The sequence below is a fragment of the Globicephala melas genome, chromosome X, assembly GCF_963455315.2.
Source record: "Globicephala melas chromosome X, mGloMel1.2, whole genome shotgun sequence".
Lineage (NCBI taxonomy): Eukaryota > Metazoa > Chordata > Mammalia > Artiodactyla > Delphinidae > Globicephala > Globicephala melas.
This window is the reverse complement of record NC_083335.1, coordinates 123,207,315-123,221,327: the sequence shown is the minus strand read 5'-3', so window position 1 is coordinate 123,221,327 and position 14,013 is coordinate 123,207,315. Positions and strand designations below refer to the sequence as shown.

Genomic DNA, 14,013 nt, shown 5'->3' with positions numbered 1-14,013 from the left:
GTCCCAGAGACTGCAAGGAGAGATGTGCGAACCCAGTAACCCACAGGTTTTTACTCCATTCTACAGGGTCCGTGGTTGCATCCTCTGGGCAAAGCATTGCCAATGAAAGCACAGCATTGCTCTCCTCTTCTCGGTAGAAGGAGAGGCAACCCCGACCCTTGGTTTCCGAGTTTTCTTCCCACTCCTTTCACTCTCCTCTTCCTTTATGATACTTTGGCCAAAGAGGAACGTGCAACATGATTGTCTGCAGTTCATAATTCTGTCTATAACATTCATCAGGTGATTTCTTGCCTTCTACTCATCTGTGCTGGTCGAATGTGATGCTGCTTCATGGGTTGAAGAGGCAAGCCCGGGGCACAGCAGGTCGGAGACCACTGGCTTGCGACACTTTGTAATGAAGGGGTAACGCTCTCATGAGTTCAGGAGGGCCCCTCTTGCGGAAGAAAGGATCCCAGGCACGGCAGTAACCTTATCAAAGTACTCTAGCGTATGCCGGTTATGACACCATGTCTTCCTCCTCCCCCCCACCAAGCAGTGTCAAAGGCAGTATTCATATATCAGCATGCTGTTACCACTAGTATTAAAAGGAAAGTCGGACACACAGTTCAGCATTAACCGCGCGCACGCGCGCACACACACACACACACACACACCACACACACACACACCATGAAGGTATGGGATTTAGTGTAATATTCTTCATTCTGTATTGAATGATAATAGAGGTACTGTGACATTAAAAAAAATTAAATATATTGCAGCCTCAATATGAAACACCAAACCTGATTATTTTAAAATATTAGTATACATTAGAATAAAATGGTTAGATATTAAATATTTTATAAATGGATTATAAATTGTGATAATGATAGGAAAATTAGCAACAGGTATCTCAGAATAAACGTTTAACCCCAAAGGGTAGCAACTAAAACCACTATCACATATTCAAAACTGCCTCCCATGTGCATTCAAAATGACTTCAGGCGTATTATTTCCTATTTACACGTCACACCTCTTCAAGCTACGGTCCCCTTGTATGGATGGGAAAACGGAGGCCCAGAGAAGTTAAAAGCTTACTGACCATCACAAAATAACCAGGTCCTCCAGCTGTACTTAAAAAGGACCTGAAGAAGTTAATTATATTTTAGCCAAAGCTATTGATGGCAAAGGACTATGAATAATTATAGGAATTATTTCCCTTTCTGTAATAGCCTTTGTTTTTTAGAGCCGATTTAGGTTCACTGCAGAATTGAGCAGCAGGTAGAGAGAGCTCCCATATACAGCCTGCCCCCTATACACCTACAACCTCCCCCTTTAGCAATATCTTCCACCAGAGTGGGACATTCCTTATCATCTGTAAACTTTCACTGACACGTCATCATCACCCAAATTCCAGAGTTCACATTAGGGCCCACTCTCAGTGTTGTACATTCTATGGGATTTGACAAATATATAATGACTTGTATCCACCACTGAAGTGTCATGCAGAATAGTAGCACTGTATCAAAGAGTATCGATCCGCTTCACTGTTTATTCATAATTATTTCCTTCTGAATGTTATATCCTATATTATTTTTTTACCAATTTTTTAAAAAGTCTTTACTGAATTTATTACATTATTGCTTTTGTTTTATGTTTTGTTTTTTTGCCAGGCATGTGGGATCTCAGCTCCCCGAGGGACTGAACCCACACCCCCTGCATTGGAAAGCAAAGTCTTAACCACTGGACCGCCAGGGAAGTCCCAATCCTATATTATGTTTTTAAAACCTTGTTAGATCACGGTTCTCTCAACTGTAAAATGAGGCATCAAATTATCCCTTTGTTTCCTGCAAAGATATTACGAATGCATTTGCAAATGGAAAAATCTATCTCATCTACAGAATTTTGAAAAAAACCATGGAGCAGGTTTCTTCAATATCACGTAAGTTATTCAGTATTAGTTCTAGCTCTATGAAATTCAAAGAAACCACGTTGCACATGGGCAGTCATCCAGCGTTACAGGCCTAACTCACCCACAACAGTCCCAGAAGGAAGCTGAAGCCATCTCTACAAAGTGTCCAGTCAGTTCAATCTAATATATTAAATGACAGCAAATATTAAAGACAGAGCATTCCCTCAAGGCTCAAATTATATATCAATCTCAGGATGGATTTGACTTAAAGAAGGATTTAGGTATATGAAAATAAACAATTTCACTTCAAGCATGGAGCTGATAACAGAGTTACATGGAGCTATGGCTAATTGGTTACGCATAGTTCATTGCACTAAAATTCACTGGGTGAGCTGTATGTAAGGAAAATGGAAAACAGTAAGACAGGAAAAATGGAGACTTTTAATAAAATACAGTCCTTGCTCTTAGAGAACGAAGTCGACAAATAAGTATGTTTTTCCCCTAAGTATGCCAAACTTTAAATAAACCCTGTTATTTAAAGTTAATGGCTGTACTAAAGAATACTTTGCATTCAGTGTTTATACGTAGCATGATTTGAAAGTTGGGTGTTTCCAATTAACACGACTAATGCCAGCTACTAAACTACTGAATGAAAGAACTACAAGTATGATACCAAAATGGGTCATGGAACTATCACCCAAATGAAATTATAAAACCCTCTTTCTGTCCCATGGTTGTACAGCATCTGAATTCCCTCCCACCGGTTGTGTCTCTGAGGCGAGGCAATTCTGTTTTGGAGAGGATGAACTCATTACACCGTTATTAATCATCAAAAACCAACGTAATGCTCAACTGTTTATTCTCCTACTCAAATAAAATTACGAAAGAAGCAGTTTTTAAGGTAAGCAGCGCCTCATACTCACTTTTGTAATGTAATCAAAGATAGAAAAGTGCACTGTACACAGTAGGTTTTGCTGAGTGGATGAATGAGTGAATGGACGCACGAATGTTCACAGACTACGTACAAAAGTTCACAGACTACTGGGAAGCAGAGAGATGAGACTGCTCAGTTGTAACAAGAACATCATATATAGAATTACATATCCAAGTACTAAGAAATAAGTAATTTCAGCAGGAGGTGGCGTGCCTCAGCTGAACTAGGTAGGCGATCAAGTCACACTGAGGTCAGCTGTGTGTATCCGACGCAAAGCTGCCGTTCTTTTAGTGCCTGTCTACAATGAGCAACTACCAAGCACTAGTTCTGCCTTCATCCACTGAAGTGTTTTACTGGAGAAAAGTCACTTTTGAAAGAAGAGATAAATTACTCATTTGCTTCCCAAAGACAAGCCTTCAAACTACCTGCCACCTGGAGGCCTTACTAGACCTTTTTCCGAAGGAGACACACAGACGGCCAGTAGGCACATGGAAAGATGCTCAACGTCACTAAATTATCAGAGAAACGCAAATCAAAACTACAAGGAGGTATCACCTCACACGAGTCAGAATGGCCATCATTCAAAAGTCTACAAATATCAAATGCTGGAGAGGGTGTGGAGAAAAGGGAACCTCCTACACTGTGGGTGGGAACGTAAATTGGTGCAGCCACTATGGAGAACAGGATGGAGGTTCCTCAGAAGACTAAAAATTGAACTACCATACGATCCAGCGATTCCATTCCTGGGAATATACCTGGAAAAAACTATAATTGAAAAAGATATGCTATGTTCATAGCAGCACTACTTACAATAGCCAAAACATGGAAACTACCTAAATGTCCATCGACAGATGAATGGATAAAGAAGATGTGGTACATATACACAATGGAATACTACTCAGCTATGAAAAAGAACAAAATAATGCCATTTGCAGCAACACAGAGAAAGACAAATACCATATGATATCACTTATATGTGGAATTTAAAATATAGCACAAGTGAACCTATCTACAAAACAGAAACAGACCCACAGACATAGAGAAGGGACTTGTGGTTGCCAAAGCGGAAGGGGAGAGGAAGAGAAAAGCACTGGGAATTTGGGGTTGGTAGAGGCAAACTATTACATTTGGAATGGATAGGCAACAGGATCCTAATCATAGCACAAGGAGCTGTATTGAATATCCTGTGATAGACCATAGTGGAAAAGAATATGAGAAGGGAGTGTATATATATATGTATAACTGAGTCACTTTGCGGCACAGCGGAGACCGGCACAATATTAGTTCAATAAAAAAATTTTAAAAGAAAATCTGCCTCCCACTTGTAGAAGAGAAAAATCATAATCGGCACAGAATTATCCAAAAATGAAAGCCTTGAGTGTGTGTTTGTAACACATGAACTTTGCCAGCCGAGTCTATAGATAGATGCCAAAGAGAAATCCGTCAAAGAAAAAGGCCTACATATATTTTTAGTCCCCAGCTTTTAAAGAACTAATATCCCACATGTCACGCAGCTTGGCCAAAAAACAAACAAAGTTTAAAAACTAAATTGTTGAAATTTAGTAAGCAAAATATGCCATGTACAGAGGCTTTAAAGCATTCGCAAAATAAAGGTGTGTTGCCCTGCATATTCCGTGAATCTCAATCAGGGGGCTAAGGTTTTTTGTGTTTTTTTTTCTCTTCTTAATAAATTATCATTTCATTGCCATGGCACATAAGGCTCTCATTTTATCTCCATTTGCAGAATGGATAGAATGCTCTATTGTGAGTACACACACACACACACACACGTTTTTCAATATGTTTTAGAGTAATTTTAGGTTCATACCAAAGTTGAGCAGAAGGTGCAAAGCCTGCCCATGTATACCATTGTCCTGCCTCGGGCCCAGCCTCCTCAACTATCACCATCCCCCAACAGATCATATTTGTTCTAAGTGATGAACCTCCACTAACACATCATCACCACCCAAAGTCCATGGTTTACATTAGCGGTCACGCTCGGTGCTGTACATTCTGTGAGTTTGGATGAACGCATAAGGACACGCATCCATCTTCCAGCAACGTGAAGAGTGGCTGCACTCCCCCCCCAACCCCTGGCAACCACTGATCTCTTTACTGTCTCCATGGTGTTGTCTTTTCTAGAATGCCATAGTAGGAATCATACAACACGTGGACTTTTCAGATGGGCTTCTTCACCTAGTAACATGCTTATTAAGACTCCTTCACATCTCTTCATGGTTTGATAGCTCTTTTTAGCACTGAATAATATTCCACTGTCTGGATGGACCATACTTTATCTATCCCCTACTGAAGGACACCTCTGTTGCTTCCAAATTTTGGCAATTGTGAATACAGCTGCTCTAAGCATCCAGGTGCAGGCTTTTGTGTGGGCATAAAGCAGAGGCCTGAGCCATGCACTATCCTTTTACAAGAGCTTTAGGGCACTTACCAAACTCACAACACACACAGACACACACACATATACACACACGAAAAAAAACCACAAAAGACATACACAATGCTTGGCCTTGCTATGTAAACTTGCATAATACGCAGTAGTTACGTACTTCCCACTGAAGTAACCAGATTGTCGCTAAGTGTACATTTTTCTTTTCTTTGAAAAGCAAACGAAAGCACGTTAAATTGGTACGATTCCCCTTTTGTAGGGTATCTGAATTGTTATTATATTTTGAGGTAAAGTAGGTCGTTGTGCAAACATGAGATTGATCACTTGCTTTGAAATAGCTGCCATTTCTGAAGGTTGACTATGAGCCACCTTAGAGTACATTATTATGCAAGCTGTCCACAATAGAATTATGGAGTTTTGTGGCCGTGAGGTTACTGGATAACTCACCATGCTGTCATTTTAGAGCACCGTCATGTTAACTTTCAAAGTCAGAAACCACAGGTCAATTGTACTTTCCTTATTAGCACAGGAGATCAGAAGACTCATCTTCTCTCATCTGAAGGACTCAAAACTATCTTCTCTTACAAATGGAAAACAGCAAGAGGTAGGATAATTTAAAGGTGTGAACAAATGTTCTCACAGACATTGATCTAAAACTAAAACTTATTTTTGAATATTCATTACTTTTCCTTGACTTCTCAGAAAGAGTCGTAAAATCTATTTTTTCATTTCTTCTTCAAATGTATGTAAAACAAGGAGCTTTGTATTTTTTAAGTATCTCTTATGTAATATCATTAGTAATAAGAGAGAAAACGGCATATCATGGCTTCGATTTAATGTTATGTCTCTGAAACGAGCCATATATAACTTAAAATGGAATATAAAATAACCATGTCTCAAAAGCAGTGCAAATTTAGAATTTAATGAAGAAAACTAATATAAAATTAGATTGACTACATCATTCCATATGGTGTCTTTTTAAGTAAAGTGAAACTTCTTTTTTTCTTTTAGTTGCTCACTCCCCCCCCCCCCCCCCCCCGTCATCAGAAATGAAACTTTCGATTTTACTATTTTGGGCATCATGTTAATAGTTTGCATGGTATTTGCTGGCATTAAAACTCTTCTTCAGAAGACAACACAATTAGGAAAAATAATATGAAAGTAAAGATTTCCAGGGCAAACAATTTATGAGGAAAAAAAACATTACTGTACTTCCATATTCATTGACTATTTCTAAACCTTCACTTCGATGATTATAGAATTACAGAAGTTTAACGTGGAAAGCAATGTTTTCCAACCCCTTCACATCACAGAACCAATGAAATTTTTTCAAATTGATTTTTAAAATAAAGTGTAATTTTTCCAGAAAAAAAGTAAATAGGAAAATAAATAATCCTAATTATCTGGAAAGAATTTTTACTGCAGAATACCTTATTCTCTAATTTTCTGGGATTCTCTCCCCCTCATTCTTTTGGGAATTTAAAAGTTGTTTTAAGCCATGCAATAGACGGTCTTTTGAAACACAGTAAATGATTATTTTTTGAGGCAACCTGGGGTAAGACAGTGAGGCAGCTATGTTTCCAATGCAGTGAGGAGATGGATTTCTGTGTCTTGGGTCTGAATCTGTGTCCTAGTGAAGAGGACTGCTGGGTGAGAGTGACCATTAACCCAACACCCTGCACAGAAAATGGGAAAAGCAGATGCTCATACAGACAGAAACCTGAGGACCCAGGGAAACCGAGCTTGTTGGTGAGAACACTCAGGATGAGAAACTTCCTACAGTCTTCGCCCAACCCCACAGCATTCCTGACTCTCTCTATCACTGATTTTCCCCTTGTTACCGAGTGTTAGCCAAATCCCCTTACATAATGGGTGGAAAAACTCCAACTGCAGTGCTAAAAACCAGGAAGTAAATTCCAGCTCCATCACTTAGGAGCTGAGGGACCTGCCTGATAGCAGCCCTCAATGCCTTTGAAAATTAAAGACATTATGACTTAAGAAACTGCCAGAAATGGCTTTTGTAAAATGTTGGTTGAATCCCACGTTCAGAGAAGGGACATCCAGTATTCGGGGCAGATTTGGGTTTCTGTTGCAAGTTGCTATTATCAGATGACAGGGTTGGTATCGTTTTCATTACAAAAACACGATTTATTATTGTATCACTAACTAGATTGTTCCTCCCAGCCCAGCAAAAGCCAAGCTAATTTTAGCATCAAGAAAGTACCAGTTCCTAGAAGTGGAATCTTAGGATCTTAGCAAGAGCTCCTTCCTACAATCTTGTATTCCCAGAAGGCTTAATCGTTTTCAACTTTTCCCTGTCATGTGAAAGCCCATGGCACAATCATTGCCTTTGTTAACATCTGTGTCAAGTAAACATGGTGTCAAATGCCAGGAGACCTTTGAATAACCAAAAAGTGTGTTCCAAAAGACGCTTTCCCACAAAACCAAAGGAGACTATCCGTAATGGACATGTCTATTTCCTGATCATTTTAAAATCCAGCCACTTGAGGTTCCCGTAAAACTGCAACTGTGATTTCTTTAAAATATTAAGATGTAGGGCTTCCCTGGTGGCGCAGTGGTTAAGAACCCGCCTGCCAATGCAGGGGACACGGGTTCGAGCCCTGGTCCAGGAAGATCCCACATGCCGCGGAGCCACTAATCCCGTGCGCCGCAACTACTGGGCCCTTGCGCCACAACTACGGAAGCCCACGCGCCTAGAGCCTGTGCTCCTCAACAAGAGAAGCCACAGCAATGAGAAGCTCGCGCAACACAACAAAGAGTAGCCCCGCTTGCCACAACTAGAGAAAGCCCACATGCCGCAACGAAGACCCAACTCAGCCAAATAAAAAATAATAAAATTCATTTGAAAAACCCAAAAAGAATGAAATAATGTCATCTGCAGCAACATGGGTGTATCTACAGATTATCATACTAAGCAAAGTAAGTCAGAAAGAGAAAGGCAAATACCATATGATATCACTTACATGTGGACTCTAAAATACGATACAAATCAACATCTATGAAACAGACTCGCAGATATAAAGAACAGACTTGTGGTTGCCAAGGCAGGTAGGTAGGGGAGGGATGGACTGGGAGTTTGGGATTAGCAGATACAAACTATCACATACAGGATGGATAAGCAACAAGGTCCTACTGTAGAACACAGGGAACTATATTCAATATTCTGTGACAAACCGTGATGGAAAAGAATATGAAAAAGAATATCCATATACATGTATAACTGAGTTACTTTGCTGTACGGAAGAAATTAACACAACATTCTAAATCAACCATACTTCAATAAAATTTAAAAAAAGTTTACTTGGTGTCGAGATGGATAGGTGAAGCGATTTTTTTGGATGATATTAATTTGTGAATACAAAAGGAGAAACTGAAATATTTCAACCAGACTTTTTTGACAACTTACATTCTCAGGACTCATTTCCTCATTTGTAGAAAACAGAATAATATTTACTTCACCTGAGATATTCTACGTGAAAGTATTTCAATAGTGTCTGGGACACATTTTTCCAATGCGTGTCACTTATGTTCCTTCACATGACTCATAACCTGGTTCTGATACCAATCAAAAACAAACAGAAAAGGTTTCAGCATTGTTCAGGGCCATAATAACATTTCTGGAATACAGGTGTGGCCTCTCAAGGGACCACTTTGAAGGAAAATACTCATTTGCATGTGTAAGTTCTCACATCACTTTTTTCATAGTCATCCCTCAGGTTGATGGCATTCCAGAAACCGTGTTTGTAGACACTGGACTGACTAGCGTTTGGTATTTGTGGCATCCAAAGGGAAGGTTTTGAGAGGTCAAACCTTCCTGCTGTTTCTGATTCCTATTCCCCTGAAAGAGTTAAAGAATGGGGAGGGTTAAGGACCTACCAAAATTAGGAATGCATTTCCTTCCCGGAAGGAGCTTTCAATGTTTAGAAATGGATGTAGGTGGTGACCAAGACCGAGAGGACAGACAGTCCCGCGTTTCCACATACGATTTACGTGCTAAGGAATTAGGACCCGGATCCTGACTGCTGGCCAACGCCTTCTGAAGGTGGGAGTCTGCTGCTGGCCAGATCCAGGATCCCACAAAGGAGTGCTAGCCTCAGAGCTTGCCTATGTGTCCCCGTGATCTCCACGGGAAGACTACTTCTAATCCGTCTACTCACTTAGAACTCTTCTAACGCCGAGAAGCACCGTTTCCTCTCTTCCTCTCTTCTCCAATCGGGCCATGTTGGTAGGACGCCCTACCAACAAGAAGATACCTCCCAGGGAACTTGACAACCCATCTTCTCTTTCCTTATGACGCTGCTTTGCAGAAAAGGACACACAAATCACTGGAGTACCTCGCTCAGGTAACTTCCTCTATAGCACGAAGGAAAGAAGAACAATATTATAAAGGTTTCCTGTGGCTTGCTCGTGAAAGGAGGTTTGCAGCTCAAAATTGCTAGGAACACGCACACTTACGGGGAATTTAGAAGTTGAAGTCACTATGGACTCTTCTGATTTAAATGACCCTCACGTATGGTGTTCGTAAGTGACACGGTCCAATTGCTTTTCTATGTGAGACGGTTCTATGATTTATGTGTGCAGCTTCCTGACATTCTAATTTTTTTTTTCTAGAACAAGCTATATCAAAGATACACCACAGGGATTATCTCCTCATTGACGTGGGCCCCGGTATTGTTTGGGAGAGAGTTACTTATTTAGCCTGTGTTTCTTTTATTATCCTAGATTTATTCACGGATTTGACTGCTTCTTGAATCAAATATGATACTTAATATTTTGATTTTATCAATATCTCTTCTTGGTTTTTACAGTGTTTTGAGCTTGGTTTCGCCTCATGTGACACCGATGTCATCATTCTTGCCTTTTTTTTTTTTTTTTTTTTTTTGCGGTACGCGGGCCTCTCACTGCTGTGGCCTCTCCTGTTGCGGACCACAGGCTCTGGACGCGCAGGCTCAGCAGCCATGGCTCACGGGCCCAGCCGCTCCGCGGCATGTGGGATCTTCCCGGACCGGGGCACGAACCCATGTCCCCTGCATCGGCAGGCAGACTCTCAACCACTGCGCCACCAGGGAAGCCCCATTCTTGCTTTTTTGATGTTTGCCTTTGGCTGACGAGACCTGGCCCAGGCCATTCTATTTAACCTTCCTTCCTCAGTTAGTTTTAGACGTGACCGTTGCACAGAAGGAACACTGCTTAGTATGTTAACCTAATCTGACTGCCTTTGCCTTTTGATCAGCAAATCAATCAAATAGCACTCGAGTCACTTATTATGACAGCTGATATATGTGCTTTTATTCCTCTCATTTTATATTTAATAAATGTGTGCATTTTTATTGAGGCACAATTTACATACAGTAAAACGCCCACATTGTGAGTGGGATGTTTAGTAACTTTTTAGACAGGCACCTGCTCAAGCAACTACCACTCAGATCGAGGTATAGAGAACAGTTCAGCGATCACGAAACGGTGTCGTGCCCCTTCCCAGCCAACAATCCCGCCTCCCAGGTAAGCACTATTCCGAATCGCACTCCGGAATTCAGTTGTGCGTGCTCTAGAATCTGATGTAAAAGTTTCTCATACGCTATGTCTTCATTTTGGTTTCTTCACGCAGCATAATAGTTTTGGCATTCATCAGTGTTGTTCCAGGTATGGTTTGTCTGCGCCTCTTTTTTCCTAAGTAGTATTCCATGGTATGATTATACGGACGTTTATTCATTCTCCAGGTGATGGGTGTTTTGGTTGTTTTTATTTCTGCTTATTATGAATTAAGTTTCTCTATATCTTCTTATTAACTCTTTTTGTGAAGAAATGCATTCATTTATTTTGTGTATACAGCTAGGGGTGGAATTACCAGATCACTCACTGGGCATCTATGTAATTATATCAGAGACCGTGAAGTACTCTTCCAAAGTATCATTTTACAATCCTACCAGCAAAGTGTGAGAGTTCTAGTTACTCTGTATCCTTGCCAATACTTCATATTATCATTTTAAAAAACTTTTTACGTGTTCTGCTGTGTATGTCCTGGTATCTCCTTGTGATTTTAATTTTAGTAAGCGCCAGCTGGTCACGATACATCCTTTTTAATATATCACTGAATTCAATGTTGTTGTTTTATTAGGATGTTTATATCTATATTCATGATTCATTGCCATAATTCATTTTTTTATGCAATGTGCTTGTCAAATGTTGGTATCAAGTGTCAGTTGGTGTCATAAAGCTGAGAAGAAATCCTCCTTTCTCTATTTTCTGAGAGAATGTGTGTATGATTGTATCGTTAATTAACTTAGTGCACTAGTGATAATTCTGAACTGTTACAGTGTGGGCTTTTTGTTTTTATTAAGGATTTTTAAAAAATTAATTTTACAGATACAATAATATTCAGTTTCTTTTCTCCGTTCCCTCAAGTTCAATAACTTGTGTTTTCCTTCTAGAGTTTTCTCCATACCATCTAAGATGTAAATGTTATTAGCATAACATATGCTAATAAATAACATTCCTTTAACACCTACAGAACCTCTGGTAATGTCTTCCACATATTTTTGGTATTTGTCTTACTTGTGTGAGTGTGTATGTGTTCATGCATGTGTATGAGTGTTGTGATTTCCAAATATATGGATTTTTTTTAAATGTATCTTTATGTTATTGACTTCTACATGAACTGCATCTGTGAAACTGGTTCTGGGAAATTCACAGCTTTTCTCTTTAAATTTTGTTTGTTCTCCATTGTCTCCATTCTTTCCTTCTGGAAAGAATGTCACATTTTCTTTTTCAATATCCTGAATCTCTTAACTTGCGTTTTATATTTTCCCTTGCCCTTTCTCTCTGAGATACATTCTAGGGGAATTTCCCTAAATAACTGTGATGGTTAATTTTATGTGTGTCAATTTACCAGCTAAGGGATGCCCAGATAGCTGGTACAATATTATTTCCGGGTGTGAAGGTGCTTCTAGGAGAGATTAGCATTTGAATCGAAAGCATGATCCGTCCTCACCTCTGGGGTGGGGCAACTACCACTCAGATCAAGGTATAGAGAACAGTTCAATGATCACGAGACGGTGTCGTGCCCCTTCCCAGCCAACATCATCCAATTCCTTCGGGGCCCAAAAGAACAAAAGGCAGAGGAAGGGCAAATTTGCACTCTGAGCTGACACTTTGGTCCTCTCCTGCTCTCAGGCGTCAGGGCCCTGGCGTTTGGACTGAGGTACACCACGGGCTTTCCCGGGTCTCCAGCTTGCAGACGGCAGATCCTAGGCTAGGACCTCTCAGCCTCCAACTGCATGAGCCCATCCCTCACAATAAATCTCTTTCTATCTATCTATATATAGCCTACAGGTTCTGTTTCTCTGGAGGACCCCAGCTCATGCGTTACCTTTTCCAGCGAACTGATTTTCAGTTAAGTCTTCTATTCATATTCAGCCTGTCAATGGAGCTTTTTTAATTTTAGCAATCATGGTTTATATTTCTAGTTCTTTTTCAAAATTTCCAAATGTTTATCTTCATTCCTAATAACCTCTAGTTACATCCGTATTTTTGTGAACTGATTCTCATTTCAACATCTTACAACCATCTGTCCTATATTCCGTGTCTAAAGCTTCTAAAATCTATAACGAAATCTGCTCTTTGCACTATTTCTTAACTCCCAGTATAGGGGTTTTCCTTCAGGGCCACCCAAAAATCTCCAACTGTGAGCTCACTGTTGATCTGAGTCATCATTAGTCCTGAAGGGCTAAGCCGAAATAGGCTTTTGTTTCTACTGGTAGCCGGAGGGTACCACACACCTGTAAGCTTTCGGTGCCCTCCGTAGGGACTGGGCTAAGGGTGGGGTCATAGGTTAGGCTTCCCTACCTCTTCTGTGTCCAAAGGTTTACTGCTTCCATGGCATACGCCCTTAGGAAAGCTTTGTCTCTACCACAGCTTCTTCATCAGTCCTCAGCGCCCTGACTCTGGACACAGCTCAGGCTTGTTTCCTCTTGGTAGGATGTAGTCCGTAAAAAATTCCACGGACACTTGTGAGGCCAGGTATGTTTTTCCCCATTGTCTTTCTACCATTTAATTTTCAGTCTATAATGCAATATACATATATATTACATATTAATAATGTTAAATATATCATTAAATAATATATTATGTATAAATATTAATATAAAATTTAATATATAATATATAATATTATAGATAATATATTATAAATAAATGCATAATACATTCACATATGTTATAAATATTAAAATACAAATATATGTGTTATATACTTATATATAATAATGTATTATATACGTATAAAAATATATTTACTTCCTTATCTTGTATTGTTTTTCATGAACTTGTTACTATTTTCTTAGAGGCCAAACCCCTCAATAAATTTTCTTTTTCAATTCACAGAAACAAGGGTAATGCTATGTAACACCACAACAAAAAAGTGTGTGTTTTAAAACAAAATGTTTGAACTTGTGATTAGTTTTTAATTCTAAAATTTATACTTTATGAAATATTTATAAACATTCAAAGGTACTGGTGTCAACTTTACTCATTCTATTAGGACAAATATTGTTAATGGGTTGGTTGAAGGGATTAAATAATGAAATTATACATTAGGGTAAAAGTTAAAAAGAAAAGGAAAAGTTTTATCTTTGAAATGAAAACCTGGTTCGTTGAAAAGATAAACAAAATTGATAAACCTTTAGCAAGACTCATCAAGAAAAAAAGGGAGAGGGACCAAATCAATAAAATTAGAAATGAAAAAGGAGAAGTTACAACTAA

At 39.4% G+C, this 14,013-nt stretch overlaps 1 protein-coding gene across 6 annotated transcripts in view; it reads right to left on the bottom strand.

Moving 5' to 3' along the window:
* Positions 1 to 14,013, bottom strand: part of LOC115842406 (uncharacterized) — a 523,008-nt gene that overhangs the window by 250,346 nt on the left and 258,649 nt on the right. For 2 of the 6 annotated variants that reach the window (XM_070044714.1, XM_060292696.2), the window contains one exon: positions 9,411 to 9,606. The exons of the other annotated variants lie outside the window; for them this stretch is intronic. The gene's annotated coding sequence lies outside the window, so the exon portion shown is untranslated. The remainder of the gene's footprint in view (positions 1 to 9,410; positions 9,607 to 14,013) is intronic. 6 annotated transcript variants of the gene reach the window in all.